This window comes from Schistocerca serialis, chromosome 3 (assembly GCF_023864345.2).
Source record: "Schistocerca serialis cubense isolate TAMUIC-IGC-003099 chromosome 3, iqSchSeri2.2, whole genome shotgun sequence".
In the NCBI taxonomy this organism is placed as follows: Eukaryota; Metazoa; Arthropoda; class Insecta; order Orthoptera; family Acrididae; genus Schistocerca; species Schistocerca serialis.
This window is the reverse complement of record NC_064640.1, coordinates 94,553,843-94,576,462: the sequence shown is the minus strand read 5'-3', so window position 1 is coordinate 94,576,462 and position 22,620 is coordinate 94,553,843. Positions and strand designations below refer to the sequence as shown.

The 22,620-nt window shown below is 42.5% G+C and overlaps 1 protein-coding gene across 1 annotated transcript in view; it reads left to right on the top strand.

The window, feature by feature from the left end:
* Positions 1 to 328: 328 nt before the first annotated feature.
* The window catches only part of LOC126469758 (talin-1), a 204,141-nt gene continuing 181,849 nt past the window's right edge, over positions 329 to 22,620 (top strand). The window contains exons 1-2 of the mRNA XM_050096984.1: positions 329 to 396; positions 9,476 to 9,524. The gene's annotated coding sequence lies outside the window, so the exon portion shown is untranslated. The remainder of the gene's footprint in view (positions 397 to 9,475; positions 9,525 to 22,620) is intronic.

Sequence of the window (22,620 nt, the reverse complement as noted above, 5' to 3'; positions counted from 1 at the left end):
CAACAGAATTCCTGCGATTTGTTATTCGGTTAGCGTTAATCAGTTTGTAAAAACTTAAAATGAACGGTTGCCGAATGCAGTGTGTAAGCTCCCTGCGCGCGCCTCGTTTCGTCAGCAGGGGAAGTTCGTGGTTTGCAGTTGGCAGTATCCCAGAGGAAGCCGCGCCTGGCCGCTCGTGCGCAGGCCTCAGTTTCGTTCAGATTGCGCGCCGCGCCGAATGACCGTCTCGTACGCATGCTTATTCTTTGTCGTTGAAGTGACCAGTTTCGGGTGTCATTACTGCTGAACCGAGACCTGTTGAAAGTGAAGAACAACGATCGCCATCCTGAACTGTGGGAAAAGTCGACCAGGCGGCGTGACACGCGCAACGCAGTGCAACAAGTGTTTTGCCACTCGGTGAGCAGTCGTCCTCTTTCCGCGTCGTTCGGGGTATTCTCTCTCCACTATGCTACACGAATGCGACATCTGACTCGCTTTACTTTGCTATAATGGCGCTTCTGTGTTTTGTAACGAAATAGAAGATATAGGAGATGTTACACGGTGGTCGGAAGCAAGACAAAAAGGAAATCTTGTCTCTCCGAATTACGAGATATTTAAATTTTGCCTCAGTGCTGGGAGAGACTGTTTTTCATGTAGCAGCGATGTTAATTTTTTAAAATTATATGAAGATGTGATGTTTCTGAGTGACTACGTTGTAATATTTTAGTGGTAATAATACTGCACATATTCAGCCTTGATACTCAAACATTCGCCGTGCCTTTTGCAAGTGGAGCACATTTCACTGAAGGGTACGTTAAGAGCCCTTTAATATTCCATGGAAAGTTAGTCTGGTAGCAATGGTAAAATTTAAATGTTGGTTCATGTATAGAAGTTGAGTTCGTAAAATGTGCAACATTCGAGCAGCAGTAAACCGAGAATAACCGGTTTGAAATAACTACACGAATGAACACCTGGAAATACGACCGGCGGTAATGAAAAACCATTGGATACCAAACGATAAAAATCTAGCCACGAGGAAGGCAGATACCAGATTTAAGATTAGTTGGAGGAATCCTAAGGAAACGCAGTTTACCCATAAAGAAGAGGGCTTGCAAATACATTGTTCAACCAATCGTTGAATATTATTTGTCGGCTTGTGGGTTCCCCAGTGATTGGGCTAACGAGAGAGAGAGAGAGAGAGAGAGAGAGAGAGAGAGAGAGAGCGGGGGGTGGGAGGGGGGGAGGCGCATACTGCACGCTTCGTCACTGGTTTGTTTGGTTAGCTCGAGAATAAATCAGTGCACCAAACAAAGCCAAGTCCATGTGTAGCTTCATTTAAGACGACGACTGACATGGGGTGAGAAAACCAGATTGACCGGTCAAGATTTCTTCAGATCAGTGATTTAGTTCGTCGTGATGAGTTTGAACTCGCAGTCTGATGGAGCGGATCTCGAATCTCTTTTCGAGTATCCAGCTTAAGGTTTCCCGCGATTTTCCTAGATCATTTTAGAGTACCGCACTGTTGATTCAGATTTCGTACCTCATACTTGTCTATTTGAAGTGGTTTCCATCTCTGATGCCCTCGGTGTCGATGAGACGTTAAACGACTCCGTAAGCTGCTCCACAGTGTTTGCTGAACCGCACTTCGTACTGATATATGTCACATCCTGTACTTTTGAGGCCTAAATTTTTGTGTGTTGCCAATAGGCATGATGTCAAATGTCAAAAATATTCACCATTGCGGTAAAATTACGTAACATTACTACAGTTGCAAATCGTTACCAATGTTGTAATAATAGAGAACTGTAAAAGATTTTGTCTGCTATTCCATTTATCCTAAATACAGAAGCACCTACAACTGTTCTACTCCGAAACACGATACAGTATCGCTAACATAACCAGTACCCAATTTCTTTGAGATAAGTTCATGTAACTTCTTTTTCCTGTGTTTCTGTTATTTGTATTCGACACATTGAAAATTACGAGAAATCATGTTGCGAAACTCGTGCGTGGCGTAAGAGATTACTACTACTACTACTACTACTACTACTACTAGTGTTCTCTGGTGTTACTACCACTACTACTACTACTACTAATAGTGGTGAATAAATAGGTGCCACTATTTAAGTTCCAACCCTCGTACATTCGGTGGTGGTATTACTACTACTACTACTACTACTAGTGTTCTGTGGTATTACTACCACCACCACTACTACTTATAGTAGTAGTAGTAGTAGCAGCACCACCACCGAATGTACGATGGTTGGAACTTGTATAGTGGCAACTATTTATTCACTACCGATACAAAAGAGTTACATGTTCGCACCTGTTACTGTCTTCAAAGTCGTCACCAGCGTTGTGTAGAACCCGTTGCCAGTGATGTGGAAGGCGTAGTATACCGTTAGCAGAGTCTGCTCTATTGATGGTGCGAATGGAGCGGTCTGCTGCCTGTCGAATCTCTGGAACAGTTCTGAAGCGAATGTCACGAAGTGGTTCCTTCATCTCCGGAATCAAATCAAAGTCACAAGGACTTAAGTCCGGGGAGAATGGTGGATGGTACAGTACTTCCCAGTACAACGACCGAACAGAGCAGCCACAGCTTGCGCTGTATACGCCCGCGCATTGTCGTGCAAAATGATGGGTGTGTTGCGCAGGAAGTGGCGCCGCTCGCCGCTGCTTTCGCAAAGCTGGTCGCCGGTGATGCTAACAAAAAACGAAAGATGCGCGAGTCGAAAACCATTTTACTTGACAATATTTACCACAAATTTGTGCAAAATGCTTCATGTATCTAGTGGAATCGGTAGGGAGGTAGCGAACCACCCAACGAAAACATTGAGGGCTAGAGGCCGTGGCTAAAAACCTGACAAAATTCAGAATTCACACCAGTTCAATCTCTGTTGCATTTTCGCAAGAATGTTTCCCAGTGGTAAATCCTCTCTCTTTGGCTAAAGTCGTTAAGAAGCGCCAACTCACGTAGCTTGATACGAAGAGGTAGTTTACGATTCTGGTGGCAGTTCCCGATTTAGAGACTGAATGTCAGCTGTATTGAATACTTTTCAAACTCCCCTGTAGTGTATGATAGACAAACCCATAACACACTGTCGTTGGGAGTGTGCCGATCATGTGGGAATATGCGTACCAGCCTAATTTTTTTGGTTTTGTGCGATGCAGTTACATGCTTTACAAATCATCACATGTTGGAAGTAGGCAGCTGAAAAAGAGTCAACGATAATCTTGAACAGAATCACACATTTTCTTCATCGCTCGCAAGTGGAATTTTACATTGTTTTCTCAGTTGTGTCCAGTTTATTAACTATAATTTGCAAGTTATTTGTTTGTGATGCTGCTTACGCCTGAAGCGTGCTGGACGTTTCTAACTGAACGTAGTTGATGTAGTAGAATATTTTTACATTTGTAAATTAACACTCTAACAAGGAGATAAATAATTTTCTGGCAATGTGTGGGAGAGAAAATAATCCTCCCTGAAATGCCACTTTCCTTATTTCTGTTCTGAATAGAGTTGATTATGCCGCACTCTGGAAGCAGCTAAGTATACACCGTAGAAGGCATTATCGTAGTAGGGGTTGTGTCCTCTGCTCTTTGTCCAAATGTTGACATCGGTACCCTATAGATTGTCAAACAGAGGACCTCTGCAGGCGTAAGTGAAGTTCGACTATAGTTGTTGAACTCCGTTGGTGAATTCATCACACGTGAAGTGTTCGACGGTTCAGAAGCGCGATAAGTAAACTAGAGGTATGAAACTGTATTTATAATCACTGCTTACTCTAAATCACATCTTGCTAAAGCGAAGATGTGGCTTTAAATAAGGAGACGGCCTATTTAATACCCCAGCTTTGTCCAATCCGATAGCGTACTCCGCATTCAGTGGCTTTGACGCTGCGGTCATTGATCTGATGTCTTCTTTCATTTTCCATTCGCCCGGCTGTTTATGAAATCTTCGAATGTGAATAAATGTATTGAAGAAATGCCCGTGGTGTTTTATTGTTGACACACACAACTATGAACGGCGTCGGCAGATCGTGGCGGCGACAATTGATGGAATGCCACCGACCCCCGATTTGGAAGTGTAGTTTTGTTAGTTAATCCTTTTGTAGCTTGATTTGAGGATTAGGAGCTTGTGTAAAAAAGACACAATGGACTGCAGTGTTACACAACGTTTGGGTATTATTAATAGTGCGAAGGAAGGCCTTGACGACTCAATTAAAACAGTAAAACTAGCCATATTCCAACAAGAGTGATACATAACACCTACGCACCAAGAACACATTCTTGTTGTTGTTGTTGTTGTTGTTCTTCTTCTTCCTCTTCCTCCTATTATTATTATTATTATTATTATTATTATTATTATTATTATTATTTCCGTGATAATAGGTGCCAACTCTCAAATTTGAAAGAGACATCGAAAAACAAGGTAGAAGGGAGATGAGAGTCTAACGTCTCGTTGACAGCGAGGTCATTAGAGACGGATCACAAATGATCAAGGAAGGAAATTGGCCGTCACTTTCAAAGGAACCGTCCCGGGATTCGCCGTAAACTAGTTACGGAGTATCTAAATCTCAGTTATCGAACAGTGATTTGAACCGTCGTCATCCCCAATAGGAGTGCAATGTCTTGTCAGTGTGCCACTTCTTTCGGCAAAAAGGAAAAAAGAAAAATATGACGAAAATCGTAGGACCAAAATGTACAAATGGAATTTAGAACAACTCAAATGAAGTCTATCACGCCACTGAAAAAAATAACAGATACAATTGGGAAATAGAGATTATAATTTTATGATCGCGTACGTAGAATGAATAACAACTTGTTCACAAAAATATTGAAATTAGCTTTATCGATGAATAACTGAAACAGTTGGTTAATAGAAATGCATGAAGACGACCTAAAGGAAATTGACGTACGTAGGAAATCATTCAAGATAGAATAAAATTTCCAGCCATAATTCATAACCGCAAGCATGCTGAGAAGCCATCTCTACAAGCTACAGGATAGACTAAAGAATAGAAGAAGAAACAACGAACGGGCGAAGGGGTTTTGGAAGGAAAAGAAGTTCTACATAATTCGAATAAAAGCATTTTAGATGCTGCCTTATTGGCCACAACGAATAAAGAAGGTTTTTAACATTACTGACTAATCAGCATTTCATTAATGATAGCGAATAAATATTGAAACTGAACACACAAGCAAATAGCACTAAATTATCTCTCACGCACCGAACACGAAGATCCGGTCATTATGGCTCTCTTTCCTGTTCGTCTACTGTTGACGCTAAGAAGAGCAGTCGCGAGCGACCATGCTGGCCGCCGTGACTATTTTTAGACCTCGCAAGCTGCCGACGAAAGGAGCCAATAAAAAAGCGAGAAAAACCTGCAAATGTGCCGTCTCTTACGGTAGCTCTGCCGTTACGTAGGAACAGGCACTGTGTTAAAGCACCTGACGCAGCAAGATGATGTACAATACATGTTAATCGATTCCTGGACTGATGTCATGCGCTAGTACACTCACTGCACACTTATTCATTTCCTGTAATAAGCAGTAAGGTGCATTCATCAGTGCACTGTTTTTGTGCCTATGATAGGCATACTGGTGTCCATTTGGAACCATCTCTTCAGAAAAGATTCGAAAAACTCAGTATGCTTTTGAGACAATAGTATTTTTGGGTTGGCTCTTCGTTTGGTTCGTGTGGGTAAATTTACGTCTTTGTGTTGTTTGAATTGACTGCAGCAGTACTATTTTGTATCGAAATAATTTGAAATTTTCCTTAGTCTTTAGTTGAAATAACATTATTTTAGTATTAATTGACATATTGTACAACAGTTTTAAGTATACACGCAATAATGTCTTCCCTTGACTGTTACCTATTCAGGAGGGACTTTTTTTGGTACAACTTACAAAGAAATAACCACAGTGTCAGACAGAATCGGCAACAGAACGTCTGTAATGCAGCTGATAGTCATATATACGTCTATACAGTCTTCATAAATAATAACGTTCTAACATAAATTTTTATGATGCAAATAATATTATTGTTGGATAACTCTAGTTTAATTACAGCTTTATAATCGGTGTTATTCGCACACGTATGCAAATGTTGAAAAAAATGTTACACTTGATCTGCAGATGTATGTGCAAACCGTTTTAGTTTCATAACGGAGCTGACAGATTTTACTGACTCGTTGCATCTCATCGATACAAGTTGGAAATGTAAACTGGTGAAGTAAACGTTCATTGGACATTAAGCCCCAAACTCTCTTTTTTCCTATGTCTCGACCCTCGTTTTTCTATACTGTTCATAATACCTTCGCTTCTCCCTTATCCGATATCCATCCCAACCGCATTAAATCGGACATGTATTCCGTCCGTAATGATGTCAGTGTAGATGGGACATCGAACTCAAACCTTCCTTTCCTCATCAACAGTAAAAGCGCTACTCTGGTTCGGTAATTGGTGAGATTGTGAGAAGCACACCATTAAACCTCTGAAACGACGCGACAGTTCTTGCAGGAATATAATTCCCAATGCGACCACCTCAGCGTAATAAGCGTTTGTTGCAGGCTCTCTGATGATGGTAGCCACACCGCTCAGACAGCGAGCTGGCCACTCTGATCGACATATCGCAGAACTCCAGAACTCTTGCTGTCCACTCCTTGATATTTCGCTACGCTTACGCAGCCGTTGGTTGGACACTTACCAGACGACTGGAGTTAGCAACGAAGATAAAGTGGTTGCAGCAGATTCATCGTTTCCTTCTCATCAAAGCTATTAATTTTGGTCCTGAAGAACGTATCGGCTGCCGTACATATGCTTGCAAACGTAGATGTAAAATTAGTTCATTTAGTCCATTCTTAAATCTTTTTTTTCCGAAATGGGAGGTGGTATGATGGTGTTATAAAGGTCTACAGAAGTCAGGATGATTTAAACAGACACACTATGAATATGTTTAAAATGCATTACAGTCTGTAGGCAACATATTAAGCGGGGAGCAGTTGCCCATCAAGACTGGTTGTTCCTCGTTATCTAAAATGATTGCGGTACTTTAGTTAAAAAGAATATGGTATAGTGGTCGAGTAGCTCCTCTTAAGCTACACATTGCTGTAGTCCGTGCTAAGCGACACATGATGTGGAGTAACGAGCGACGCCATTGGACAGTGGATGATGGGAAACGAGGTATTTGGAGTGACGAATCTGTGGTCATCTTATGGAAGGACTTAAGATTGCCGATTGCATGGACAGCGTTATCTCTCATCATGAGTAGTGCCAATACACATTGGCAGGACACTTAGAAAATGTGACAGCACTTAGAAAATGTGACAGATCTACTAAGGAGACAGCCTACATTACGCTTGTCCGTCCCCTTTTAGAATACTGCTGCGCGGTGTGGGTTCCTTACCAGATAGGACTGACGGAGTACATCGAAAAAGTTCAAAGAAGGGCAGCACGTTTTGTATTCTTGCGAAATATGGGAGAGAGTGTCACAGAAATGAAACAGGATTTGGGCTGGACACCATTAAAAGATAGGCGTTTTTCATTGCTTCGGAATCTTCTCACGATGTTCCAATCTCCAACTTTCTCCTCCGAATTCGAAAATATTTTGTTGACACCGACCTACATAGGGAGAAACGATCACCACGATAAAATAAGGGAAATCAGAGCTCGTACGGAAAGATACAGGTGTTCGTTCTTTCCGCGCGCTATACAAGATTGGAATAATAGAGAATTGTGAAGGTGGTTCGATGAACCCTCTGCCAGGCACTTAAATGTGATTTGCAGAGTATTCATGTAGATGCAGATGTAGAACAGTGAACAACGGAGGAGGTTGTGTTACGGCATGGGCGTGTTTTTTGTGATCTCCTTATTTCGCACAAGAAAACGCTAAATTTGGAGGGATGTGAACACATCTTTGAGCATTGTGTGCTTTGTACAGTAGAATAACAGTTGGGAGATGACGATTCTTTGTGTCAACACGAAAATGCACCCTTTCATAAAGCAACAGCTGTGAGCTGATGACTTGTGGATAGCAACATTCCTGAAATGGACTGGCCTGCTCAGAGTCCCGACCTAACCCAGTGGAACACCTTTGAATTAGAATGTCGACTTTGCTCCAGACGTCAACGTCAAACATCACTGTCTTCTCTGGTTTAGGCTCTTGAGAAAAAAATAAGCTGCCGTCACTCCACAGACGCTCAGACACGCCATTGAAAGTATTCCCAGTAGAGTTCAAGCCGTCATATGGGTGAAAGGTACACACACTTCATAGTAATATCCTCTAACAGGAGTCCGAATGCTTTTGATTAGTTAGTGTACATGTTGTAACCTTTTATTCTGAGGACACTGGTATATATTTCCTTTGTTGGTAAGCAGTTATCCAACTTAAACTCTTAGACGCACAGGGAATCTGTGGACCAAGGCGCAGTGGCGATTGACCACATCATTCCCCACGGACAACAGATGCTCGCTGAGGTTGAATACTCATTGTATGAGGGATGATCTTAACTTGCATAGGAAGGAGGGAGGATGATACACTTTCCGCCATTAGGTCTTTAGAGATTGAGCTGAAACTTAGAGTGTGAAAAGAAATCGGCCGTTTCTTTTTCAGTGAAACCATCCCGACACTTGCAATTAGTCATTTGGGCAACCCATGGAAACGATCTTTGTGGCTGGACGGGATTTTGAAGGGCTATCTTTACAAATACGAATCCAGGGTCTTATTACTGCGCCTTCTTGCTCGGTGACGTAGAATATGGTCCATTTTGTTAACCTACAGGGTCAGTACCAGTTCGTTTGTGCGACTTAACTCGTGCTGTTAGTGCCTGGACTAAAAGATTATGACTTAACGTCCCGTCGAAGACGAGACCGTTGTAGACGGAGCACAAGTTCGGGCTGAAGAAGTAAATCGGCCGTGTCCTTTCATAGAATCCATCCTGGTATTTACTTTGTTTTGGGGAGATCATGGAAAACCTACATGTGAATGGCCGAACGGCGACTTAAACCACCGTCTTCCGAAATACAAGTCCAATGTGTTACCACTGCGCTACCTCTCTAGCTACTGAAGATGTTTGCCAGTATTACAGACCAACCATTTGATGGGCTAATAGTATTAGGCTACGTAGAGAAAATGATGCAGCACTAGAATCATAAGCTCAGGAAGTGCTGGAATCGCTCTTCTCATACGTTCTGCTATTGTGGAAAAAATTTCTTTGTTTATCCGTAATCATTAGCACACCATTTGGGAGAGAGAGAAGAATATGGAATGTGTCTCCTGATTTTATAATAGGAGCGGTCATGTGAACTGTGTAATGTCTCTAATCTTTTTTGTATTTATTTCTCAATTTATCTTGAAAGTAATTTATTTTGAGGTTCCTTGTGTAATAATTGCAGAGTTATAGAATGCGTTTCTAGGTAGGAGGCTTTTAGTTGGTATTGTTCACATACTGATACAGTTAGCGAAATTATAACAGCTGTCATATGTTTGTTTCAGAACGTACGAGTAGCTGATGTGACGACACTCTTCTGCCCTGATAATCGAAGTAAGTACTTACATTCAACACATCTCCAGACAAGTCTTCCAAAAAAAAGTTGTCCATTGTAGACATCGTTTTGTATTATCGTATTCTGTATTCAAGGCCGCTCGAATTCTTTTGAAAAGAGGACAGTGTTGTATTTAAAATTAGTATAATTTTCTCGGTATCTCGTCAGAAACAAAAGTTCCTTGTAGAAACCTGTGGATCACACAGTTTTAATACGCTTCCGTTTGTGTATTCTCAGATGTCTAAAACTGTTTTTTTTCTATTTATCCAGATTTTAATGAAGTTTTTAGGTGTCCTAGTTCTGTTAATCTCATGATATATGAAATATACTACATTTCTTTTGCCTCTTGTAGTACTCAGGGGTAAAAATCTTAGAAACACAGAAAATGTGGTTCAGGACGATTTGGCTTTGCGTAACCCGGTCAGTGGTTATCGATGAAAATAAAATACAGATTGGAATTGACGGTAATGCATAATGGATTGCCTTAAACTGAAAGTTTGGTAGCGTATGAGTTACATAATTTCAAAATGATTGTCGCGAACAATGACACCACCGTTCTATTTCAAACCTGTGACAGGGGAGGAAAATATTGCCGTGGGCAGCGCTGAATGATTGAGGAGTGAGGAGGTAAGTAAATGAGACAGTTTTTTTTAAATGTTCAGTTTTTTGACTCAGGAAGTGTTACGACTAACTTAACTCTGTGCCTTGTGTTTTGGAATGTCTACCAGATGTTCCTTTCGCAAAAAAATTGCAGATCTCTAGAACCAAGCTACGTGGTAAGTCTCCTACTAAAGGTTGGGACAATGTGAAGTCATATTTCTTCGCTCGTACGTCACAGTTTCCATTTGCCATTGGTGAGCTAGCTGTTCATGCTAAAATAACCATCTGCAAACGTATTTACGAGAATCCCGATAATGTGCGGTATTCATCGATTATAAAGAAGCGACCTGTTTTTGCGGGGCGCAAAATGCGTGACCTCCTTGTGGTATGCCTTTATTCTGCTAGATAATCCTATGCAGCACCTCATATAAAAAGCAGCTGCTCAACGGAAACCTCAGTCTCATTCATATCGTTAATGTGCCACGGAAAAAGCAGCAATATTTCATGACTCAGCGGCTGTGAAGCACATACTGCCTGGTTCAGAATCGTAAATCAGTGACTTACGAGCCTAACAGACACCCCTTGAAAAAGATCGTCGCTAAGGCACTTGTATTGCATTCCGGATAAGCAAACTCTCAAGAACAGCAGTGGACCGTATTTCGTTGGAAAGCAATTCAGTTTTCACCCTATGTTTACCTTTTATTACTTGCTCGTCCTCAAGTCAAAGACAACACAGGAAATGTTGAATCCATCCTATCACAAGTGACAAGTGAGCAAAGGAAAGTTCTTTCTACATTACGAACCGAAGTAATATCTCGATGTATTTTTTGAGTGTTATCGAATGTCAGTGAATTCAGTCAAAAACTGTTGTCTATTGTAAAAACTGACATTTCTAAAACAGATGCATTGGTCAGGTATTGTTCTTTTCGATTATTCTAGTAGGTAGCTGAAGAGATAACAATTATTGTTTTCAGATACAGTGATGTGGGAGGCTATGGACATTCAAATTTGTTCGAAGTACCTGATCGAGAAAGAAAAAAAAAATGTGCACAGTCCCTAAATTTGCCTCAGTCTAAACCTGTTGTAAACTGCCCTATATCCGTACACTTCTTCCAGTTGCCACTATTACCTAAATATCCCTCGCGAGATAATTCAGCAACTGTGTAGATATTTAAAGAAATCTGTCTTCCATTTTTCCGTTTTTTACGGTGTGACTAGTGTCGATAACATTTGATCATCGCGTCTATGTGGTTGCATAACCAACGTATCGTCACTGTACAGGAAATACACATCAGAATACTGTAATGACACGACGGGTGGACTAAGCAACTACAGGGATGCATGTTGTTGTTGTGGTCTTCAGTCCAGAGACTGGTTTGATGCAGCTCTCCATGCTACTCTATCCTGTGCAAGCTTCTTCATCTCCCAGTACCTACTGCAACCTACATCCTTCTGAATCTGTTTAGTGTATTCATCTCTTGGTCTCCCTCTACGATTTTTACCCTCCGCACTGCCCTCCAATACTAAATTGGTGATCCCTTGATGCCTCAGAATACGTCCTACCAACCGATCCCTTCTCCTCAATTCTATTCAACACCTCATTAGTTATGTGATCTACCCATCTAATCTTCAGCATTCTTCTGTAGCACCACATTTCGAAAGCTTCTATTTTCTTCTTGTCCAAACTATTTATCGTCCACGTTTCACTTCCATACATGGCTACGCTCCATACAAATACTTTCAGAAACGACTTCCTGACATTTAAATCTATACTCGATGTTAACAAATTTCTCTTCTTCAGAAATGCTTTCCTTGCCATTGCCAGTCTACATTTTATATCCTCTCTACTTCGACCATCATCAGTTATTTTGCTCCCCAAATAGCAAAACTCATTTACTACTTTACGCGTCTCATTTCCTAATCTAATTCCTGCAGCATCACCCGATTTAATTCGACTACATTCCATTATCCTCGTTTTGCTTTTGTTGATGTTCATCTTATATCCTCCTTTCAAGACACTGTCCATTCCGTTCAGCTGCTCTTCCAGGTCCTTTGCTGTCTCTGACAGAATTACAATGTCACCAGCGAACCTCAAAGTTTTAATTTCTTCTCCATGGTTTTTAATTCCTACTCCGAATTTTTCTCTTGTTTCCTTTACTGCTTGCTCAGTATACAGATTGAATAACATCGGGGATAGGCTACAGCCTTTTCTCACTGCCTTTCCAACCACTGCTTCCCTTTCATGCCCCTCGACTCTTTATAACTGCCGTCTGGTTTCTGTACAAATTGTAAATAGGGATGGATAGAAATATGGAAATATCGCGAGAAATGCATGCTTGAACATCAATGCAGATGCTGGCCAAGAGTGCAAGTTGCGCTGTTGGATTGACCACGAACGGTACCTGTGCAATACCCTCAGTACGTTGCAAGCGTCAGTGTTGGTCAAAACAGTGTTATGTGTAGTTAAGTGCATTATGTCGGACCTATGCGAATGCGCACGTGGGCAAATTATTGTGCTCGTATGGTGGGTGCTACCGTAGTTCAAAATGGTTCAAATGGCTCTGAGCACTATGGGACTTAACATCTGAGGTCATCAGTCCCCTAGAACTTAGAACTACTTAAACCTAACTAACCTAAGAACATCACATACATCCATGCCCGAGGCAGGATTCGAACCTGCGACCGTACTAGTCGCGCGGTTCGGGACTAAAACGCCTAGAACCGTTCGGCCACCACGGCCGGCGCTACCGTAGTCCAGGTAGCCGAAGTGTCTGGTGTTTCAAAATTCACCATGTAAAAGATTCGTACGGCTTAACAGGAAAATTATTCCCTTTTGGCTGATCTATCCCATTCCATGCTACAGTGTTTGTTCCCTAACGGTGATATTGTGGTCCAAGACGACATGGCCAGCTAAAAGAAACCATTAACTTCGAATCAGTTAACGTAGAGGAGGGATTCAATGATCATAAGGCTGTGATAGCAGCAATTACTTAGGGTGTTACAAGGACTGTTTAGAAAGGTTGGAAGATAGTTTTGTTTAACAACAGTGACGACATACAAATTGCAGAGTATCTGAGTATTCATCATCAAATATTCAATGTTTCGCATTAGTACGTGGCTCAAAAATGGATAAAATTCAAAACCATCTTTCAGTCCACCTTAGACAAGTATGTTCCTTGAAAGGATTTAATAGTCGTGGTAGAGAACTGCTACGTAAACAAAAATAGCTTCATCAAGATTTAAGAGAAGTTAAAACATAGCTGACAAACAAAAGCTGAACTAAGCGAAAATGAGCGCAAATAGAGCAGTGAAAGAAGTGTTAATGACATCGAAAGTAAAATTTTGACAACAGATCTGGCTAAAGACCGTAAGAGTGTTTGGTCTTAGGTAAAACCAGTAAACAGCACGAAACCGTCAATTCAGTCACTCACTGACCATACTTGCACTGAAACGAAAAATGACGGAGATAAGGCCGAAATACTGAACTGAGTCTTCCGAAATTGTTTCACCGCAAAAGATCCTTATACAGTCTCTCCTTTCAGTCATCGTGCGGACATCGAAATGGCAGATATTGAAATAAGAGATCGCGGTCTAGAAATGCAACTGCAATCGCTTAGTAGCGGAAAGGCATCTGGATCAGATGAGATACCCGTAAGATTCAACAGAAATTATGCAGAGAACTTGCTCTTCTTCTAGCAGCAGTGTATCGTAGGCCGCTGGAACAACGAGGGATATCTTGCTACTGGGAAAAACTCAGGCCACTCCCGTTTTCAAGAAGGGTTGTAGGACAGATGCACACAATTATAGTACTATATCACTGACGTGTATTTTATGATCACATAGGATGACTTTTTCGAGAAAGAAAGTCTTCTTTATAAAAATCGGCATGGATTCCGCAGACAGAGAACTTGTGAAACTCAGCTCGCTCTGTTCCTTCATGATATCGAGAGCGCTGCAGACATGGGCTTTCAGGTTAATAGCGTTTTCGTTCACTTCAGGAACGCACTTAACTGAACTGCCATTTACATAAACTAACATGCGAGCTTACCGAGCATTAGACCAGATTTGCGACTGGTTTCAAGACTTTTGTTGGAGATAGAAGTCAACACGTCACTCTTAACGGAACAAAATCGACAGATTTAATTTCATCTTAACGGAACAAAATCGACAGATTTAATTTCAGGAGTAGCGCAAGGAAGTGAGATATATACAGTGTGATTTAGAATTCCTATTACACAGTTATGGATGTTGTAGACGGGATTCAGAACAGCAATAGTTGGTAATAAACCTATGTCTGGAAATGCGGCGTTTGGAAGATAAACGACTTTGAACGATGGAAGGCAATACACATTGTGAGAGGTCGGTGTCTCGTGTCACGTGGTGTCTTGTGTGACGCCATGTCGCGTGTCATCAGAGAACAACCTAATGAACTGAAGCGCATGTATATCAGTTGCCACTGAATAATCGAGAAAGACGGTGCATTACGGAATGGTAAAGTATACGTTTTTCAAGTAGATCGACATGTTGCTCATCTGCAGTGAAAGTGGACGAAATGGTCGATTAGCACAACGCCTGTTTCACAAACGATTTCTGGGTCGTGCCCGTCCATCACATGCCATTTATGCAAGATGAAACAACGGCTGCGGCAAACCGGCACCTTCAAGGCTATTAGAGCCGATTGTGGTCGTGGCTGGACGCGCCACACCGTTGACGTGGAAGGGGAGGTCCTCCAAGTGGTCGACCAGAATCTGTCGACAATTACCCACAACGTCGGAGGTTGCGTAGATGTACTCCAGAGAAGCGTCTGGCGAGCTCTCCATGAACAGCAACTTCATACGTATCACGTGCGGAGGATGCAGACATTGGGTCCAGCTGATTTTGCGCCACGTTCCGTCAGCCCCTTCACCACATATTCGGGGACGGATGGATAAGTAGCGATGCACCGATTCTTTGGCCACCACGATTTTCCGATTTAACACCTCTGGATTTTTTTGCTGTGGGGCTACACGGAGAGCATTGTTTACGAGACTCCTGTGGGGTCATAGGTCGATCTTTTTGCCCGTGTAATGGCTGCTGCGGAGGTCATTCAGGATATTCGAGGACTTCTGGATCGTGTGTGTGTGTGTGTGTGTGTGTGTGTGTGTGTGTGTGTGTGTGTGTGTGTGTGTGTGAACGAACATTGTTCGCTGGTTCACTTTGTGCAACGAAACTCGTGGTTGCGATTTCGAGGATATGTTGTAGTTCACGCTGGTACGAGTTGGTTGATGGACGTGCAACGTATCTTTTGTTGTTCTTTCAGTCATTTATCTTCCAAACGGCACATTTCCGAACTTGGGTTTATTACCAGTTATCGCAGTCTTGAGACCTCTCTTTAACACCTAACTGTGTGATAGGATTTCTGAATCACTCTGTAATAATGATCTAGTAGATACGGTCGGAAGCTCCATAAGGCTGTTAGTAGATGATGCGGTTTTGTATAAGGATGGAGTAACGCCAGAAGACTGCAGCGATTTGTAGGAAGACGGGCAAAGCGTTGATGAAATGTGCAGGGACTCGCAGTTGACCCTAAACATAAATAAATATAACATATTGCGCATACGTGGGAGAAGAAATCCCACTACTGTACAGTCTCATTAGATGACAAACTACTAGAAACGATAACTCCAGTAAAATATCTAGAATTAACCACCCAGAGTGACCTTAAGTGGAATGACAATTTAAAACGATTTGGAGGAAAAGCAGATGCCAGGCTGAGACTCATAGGTAGAATCGTGAGAAACTTTAATTCATGCACAAAAGAAGTGGCTTATCTAACACTTGTTCGATGTATTCTTGAGTATTGTTCATCTGTGTGGGACCCGTACCGGATTGAATGAATAGAAGAGATAGACAAGATCAAACGAAGAGCAGCGCGTTTCGTTACAGGATAGATAGCCTTACTGAGATACGGAGATGCTCAACAAACTCCAGTGGTTGACGCTACGAGATAGTTGGTGTGCATCGTGGAGAAGTTTACAAGTGAAATTCCGAAATAGTACATTACGGGAAGAGTCAGACAGCATAATACGTCCTCCCACATACGTCTCGCGAAATGACCACAACGAGAAAATTCGAGAAATTAGAGCAAATACAGAGGTTACCGCCGTCATGCTTCACACGCGCCATTCGCGAATGGAACGGTGCAGGGGAGATCAGTAGTGCCAGGAGGACCCTCCGCCACTCATCACCAGATGGCTTGTGGAGTGTTTAGGTAGACGTAGTTTATCAAGATCTAGACGTTCTGTTGACTGTGCATTTCGCTTTTTAGCAAGGAATGCAGCGGCCAGTAGGCATGTGTGTCGAATTTTTTGACATTATATGATTACGTGTTGTGTACGATGTTTGCAATTAAAACTTTGAGGTCACTTTGAAACGTCTATAACAAGTATGTTTGCACGCGGAACTAGAGACAGCACAAGTAGAAAATTTGTCTGAGACCACTTTCCAGTCTATTCTTCTTCTAGTCATGGGTCAGTGCCTTGACAAAGCTACTATAAGAGTGAATCTTAGGTTGTTGTTCTAACTGGAAGATGAAGACGAACTTGCTTGTAGATGTGCGTGAAGTAAAAAGGAGTTTTCGAGTTTTATACATATAATCTGTTTTTCTTTCCTCCAATTCCATTGAAATACACTCCCCCAGTAAGTGCTATGGTAATTTCTAGCCACCACTCCGATCTCATACCCCTGTTTTTATGGCCAGAGCAATTTACTCTGAGGTGGCAGAAGTCATGGGATACCTCCTGATGTTGTGCCTGATCCCTTTTTGCCCGGCGTAGTGCAGGAGCTCGACGTGGCAGGGACTCAACTAGTCATTGGAGGACCTCTACAGAAATATTGAGCCATGCTGCCTCTATATTGTGGATGTATCGGAACTTGGGCTACAGAAGTTGAATCCAACCTAAAAAGCAAGAGGAAAACACGCCAGAATGTAATATAGCAGCATATAATATCTGTCACGTAATACGTTTATTGTATGTATAAAAAGAAACATGTGTTCAGGCCACTGATGATGCTTTCCAAATAAAAGAAGCGTATGGCAATAAACAAATTGCCTTTATTTAGTTGCATGGACGATACATACCTCTACAAATTTAGAGCAAATAAGGGAAAGACGGAAAACAGATAAAAATGACGATTTCAAGCAGTGTTGCTTGTCTGTTATCAATGCCAACTTTGTGCAAACGTCGCTGCTCTCGGTCGTTAACTGAAGGCCGTCGGATTCTGCGTTGTCCTTGGTGAGAGGTAATGCCTGAAATTTAGTATTCTCGGCACACTCTTGACACTGTGGATTTCGGAATATTGAATTCCCTAAAGATTTGCAAAATGGAACCTAACATGCGTCTAGCTCCAACTACCGTTACGCGTTCATAGTCTGTTAGTTCCCATTGTGTACCCATAATCATGTTGTAAACCTTTTCACGTGAATAACCTGACTACAAATGACGGCTCCGCCAATGCACCGCCCTTTTATACCTTGTGTATGCGATACTACCGTCATTTGTATACGTGCATATCGCTATCCCAAGACTTTCGTGTACCTCAGTGTATATCGTAAATACACAAATATTTTTATACCTTTGTAAAGTTGAGGTCTGGAGAGCGCGACAGACTAAACGCTGCGTGTCCACTCGACCAGCTGGAGTTCGTGCAGAGAAATAGGTCGAGGCGCATTCTTTTGCGTGGGATCTTGCGTTAGTATCAGTAAAAACTCAAATTTGTATTTCATGTAGTGTTAATGCACTTTTCGGTAAATCAACACCCCGCCTCGTCCCCCCCCCCCCCCCCCCCATCCCCACCCTCATACCCCCTTTCCCCGCCGGATCATGTATGCGCACTGCGTCGCCAGTGATTAATCATATACAGTGTGGAGGGTCGGTGTAACTTTGTGAAGCACCCTGTAGTTAAAACGTGCTGGCAGGTTAAAACTGTGTGCCAGACTGAGACTCGAACAAGGGACCTTTGCCTTTCGCGGGCCATTACTCTACCTAGCTACCCAAGCACGACTCAGGGCCCGTCGTCAAAGCTTTACTTTTGCCATTACCTCGTCTCCTACCTTCCAAATTTCATCAACTTTTGGTCTAAGGCGCTGCAGTCATGGACTGTGCGGCTGGTCCCGGCGTAGGTTCGAGTCCTCCCTCGGGCATGGGTGTGTGTGTTTGTCCTTAGGATAATTTAGGTTAAGTAGTGCGTAAGCTTAGGGACTGATGACCTTAGCAGTTAAGTCCCATAAGATTTCACACACAATTGAACATTTCATCAACCTTATATCAGCGCAGTCTCCCCTGCAGACTGAAAATTTCATTCTGGAATCCCTGTAGTTAGTTCTTGTGACGTAGTGGGGTATATAGAGTGGGGAATCATCTGCTCGTTCTTCAGTTTGCAGTCCTGTGAAGGAGGGAAATGCATGAACACAATCCGGCGACCTATCTACCCTCGCGCTTGTACCCTCCACCGCTGCACACTGCACCCTGTTACACCCGTAGAACACAGTTTGCCCTTAATAAAGCTGTACTGTATTTAGAAGTGGTACACACATTTAATATTTATTCTTAATCGATTTCATTTTACAGTGAACATTAATTTTATACTATTAAAACGGTATTTTTAATAACGTGCAATTTTTCCATCCCATGCAACGCGGACAAGAAAGACATAAAAAGTGACCTTTAAACGCTCCACCCTAACTCTCACCCTCACACCCCACGGCTGAGGATTTTTAGTATTTCGTTCACGACACTCCCTCCTACCAGTATACAAAAATTTTTAACTAAACAAATTTTTCCCCTAAGTTTCTTTCGGTGATTGAGTTGTTGCTATGGCAGTCATCGCCTTGTAGAATGCAGTCTTTTGTTTCGGGCTGCCAGTACGGTTCATTACGTAGATTGAAGGACTCCATCTCTTACGGACACCGGTCGATAAAACTGGCAACGTTCTTTCACGAACAACATAATACTCGAGCTTTTGCGAACAGTCACTTGTCGAAAACCATATTACAATATCTTCAATCACTTCGTATTTATTTGTGGTTATCAGCTGCCGTGATGCGGTTGTTGAGTAGTGTTCTGCAACATTCTCTCTCGGCAATAGACATTGTATGGGAGATCATTTTACTCTAAAGAGCGTCACACTCCCGTTATATTGTTCGAAGGAAGACGAATGGTCGTCCTTGGTGAATCTGGCTTGTCGTATCATAAAATAGCAACCCCTTTCGAGCGTAATACCACCCCACCTTGTTTATGTGCATGAGAGACTGGACAAAGAGGTGTGGGGCGACACGCAAAGAAATAGCTGAGTTGTAAACTTGACTTTCACTTGCCAAGAAAAGACCGTAGAGTTCCATCTGTAGTGATGGCACAATGACAGTTAGAAAACTGCTGAAGTTGGGGGGAGGAGCTTAGTGTTTAACGTCCCGTCGACAACGAGGTCATTAGAGACGGAGCGCAAGCTCGGGTGAGGGAAGGATGGGGAAGGAAATCGGCCGTGCCCTTTCAAAGGAACCATCCCGGCATTTGCCTGAAGCGATTTAGGGAAATCACGGAAAACCTAAATCAGGATGGCCGGAGACGGGATTGAACCGTCGTCCTCCCGAATGCGAGTCCAGTGTGCTAACCACTGCGCCAGCACGCTCGGTAAACTGCTGAAGTTGTACCAACGTCTGCTTCCACGTCACGCCATTGTCTGGCGTATAGAATATCCATGCTATTTTACTTTACAATGTTTTTTTTTTTTTCACTGCATAACGTGACGTGACAATTTGGAAGCTATTTCATGCTTGTGACTTTCCGGCAGTCAAACAAAAATGGGTCTTCCGGCCTGTTTATGAGCAATACGTTACATTTGTTTAAGGGTCAGATGCAGTTCCTCCGCACCAAGTGCTGTTACTTTGCAAATCTTCCCGCATTTCACTCTAATTTTCTGTAGCTGCCACTACCTGTAACACCAACATCTGCGAACAGCTACTTGGAGATTCCAATTTTATCCCCTATGTCATTTATACAAAGTATATATATAAATACCAGGCTTTCCCCAAGGCAGTGTTAACAGGACCTTTGCTGTTCCTTATCTACAGGGCTATTACAAATGATTGAAGCGATTTCATAAATTTACTGTAGCTCCATTCATTGACATATGGTCACGACACACTACAGATACGTAGAAAAACTCATGAAGTTTTGTTCGGCTGAAGCCGCACTTCAGGTTTCTGCCGCCAGAGCGCTCGAGAGCGCAGTGAGACAAAATGGCGACAGGAGCCGAGAAAGCGTATGTCGTGCTTGAAATGCACTCACATCAGTCAGTCATAACAGTGCAACGACACTTCAGGACGAAGTTCAACAAAGATGCACCAACTGCTAACTCCATTCGGCGATGGTATGCGCAGTTTAAAGCTTCTGGATGCCTCTGTAAGGGGAAATCAACGGGTCGGCCTGCAGTGAGCGAAGAAACGATTGAACGCGTGCGGGCAAGTTTCACGCGTAGCCGCGGAAGTCGACGAATAAAGCAAGCAGGGAGCTAAACGTACCACAGCCGACAGTTTGGAAAATCTTACTGAAAAGGCTAAAACAGAAGCATTTCTTAAACAGGAGATTGGAAAACCGATGGATCGGTCGTGGTGGAGATCATGATCAACAATTCATGTCATGGCCTCCACGCTCTCCCGACTTAACCCCATGCGATTTCTTTCTGTGGGGTTATGTGAAAGATTCAGTGTTTAAACCTCCTCTACCAAGAAACGTGCCACAACTGCGAGCTCGCATCAACGATGCTTTCGAACTCATTGATGGGGACATGCTGCGCCGAGTGTGGGAGGAACTTGATTATCGGCTTGATGTCTGCCGAATCACTAAAGGAGCACATATCGAACATTTGTGAATGCCTAAAAAAACTTTTTGAGTTTTTGTGTGTGTGTGCTAAGCATTGTGAAAATATCTCAAATAATAAAGTTATTGTAGAGCTGTGAAATCGCTTCAATCATTTGTAATAACCCTGTATATAAGCGATTTAGGAGACAATCTGAGCAGCCTTCTTCGGTTGTTTGCAGATGACGCTGTCGTTTATCGCCTTGTAAAGTCATCAGAAGATTAAAACAAATTGCAAAACGATTTAGGAAAGATATCTGTATGGTGCTAAAATTGGCAATTGACCATAAAGAATGAAAAGTGTGAGGTCATCCACATCATTGCTAAAAGGAATCCGTTAAACTTCGGTTACACGATAAATTAGTCAAATCTAAAGGCCGTGAATTCAACTAAAGACCTAGTAATCACAATTTCGAACAACTTAAATTAGGAAGAACACACAGAGAATGTCGTGCGGAATGCAAACCGAAGCCTGCGTTTTATTGGGAGAACGCCTAGAAAACGTTATAGATCTACTAAAAAGATTGCCTACACTACGATTATCCGTCCGTCTGCTGCATGGTTTTGGATCCTTACCAGATAGGATTAAAGGAGTATATCGAGAAAGCAGCACGTTTTGTATTACCGTGAAATAGGGGAGAGAGTGTCACTGAAATGATACAGGATTTGGGGTGGACATCGTTAAAAGAAACGCATTTTTCATTGCGGCGGAATCGTTTCACGAAATTTCAATCACCAACTTTCTTCTCCGAATGCGAAAATATTATATTGACACCGACCTACATAGGGACACACGATCATCATAACAAAATAAGGGAAATCAGATCTCACACGGAAAGATATATGTGTTCGTTTTTTCCGCGCGCTGTTCTAGATTGGAATGATAGAAAATTACTGTGAAAGTGGTTCGATGGAGCCTCTGCCAGGCAGTTAGGTGTTATTTGCGGAATATCGATGTAGATTCACCTCTGTAGAACATGAATCCTCCACCTTCAGTGCGGAACCACATTTACGTTCGACTTCCTGTGAGAATCTCAAAGTAGCGAGCATGCAGGACATGGAGAGGGAATGCAGATAGGTGGGAGTGTAGGTCGGCCAAGAGGCGTACCGAGATAGTCGGCACAATTGCGATAAACGCTGTGTCCGGATGACGCAGTGGTTAACGCAACTGCCTAGTAAATAGGAGATCCCGGGTCGGATCCCGAGCCGGCACACATTTTCACTTGTCGTCGCTGATTCTGTATAAGGCCCCGATGCATCTGACATCAATTCCTCCCCTTTCCTTTCTCCCTCTCCACCTGAAATATGCGTAATATGTAGCACAGCTGCGGATTCCATGTGGTGAACACCACGCATTCGTTTAATAGTTATCTCAGTGCAAATTATTTCTCCTTCAGATTAGGTATTAGTCTCACTAGCTATTATCGTATTGACACCCCGAGTGTGAAGCATTGATGTACATTCCAATTGGAATTTAAAGTTTCGTTGCTATTCACTCCTGGCTTCACCCAGCTTTCTGATCCTAGTACTATGCAAGGATTATAAGCGAGGCTATTTCTGGAAGCTTTCGGATGACGTACTTGCAGTTAACTCACAGGAC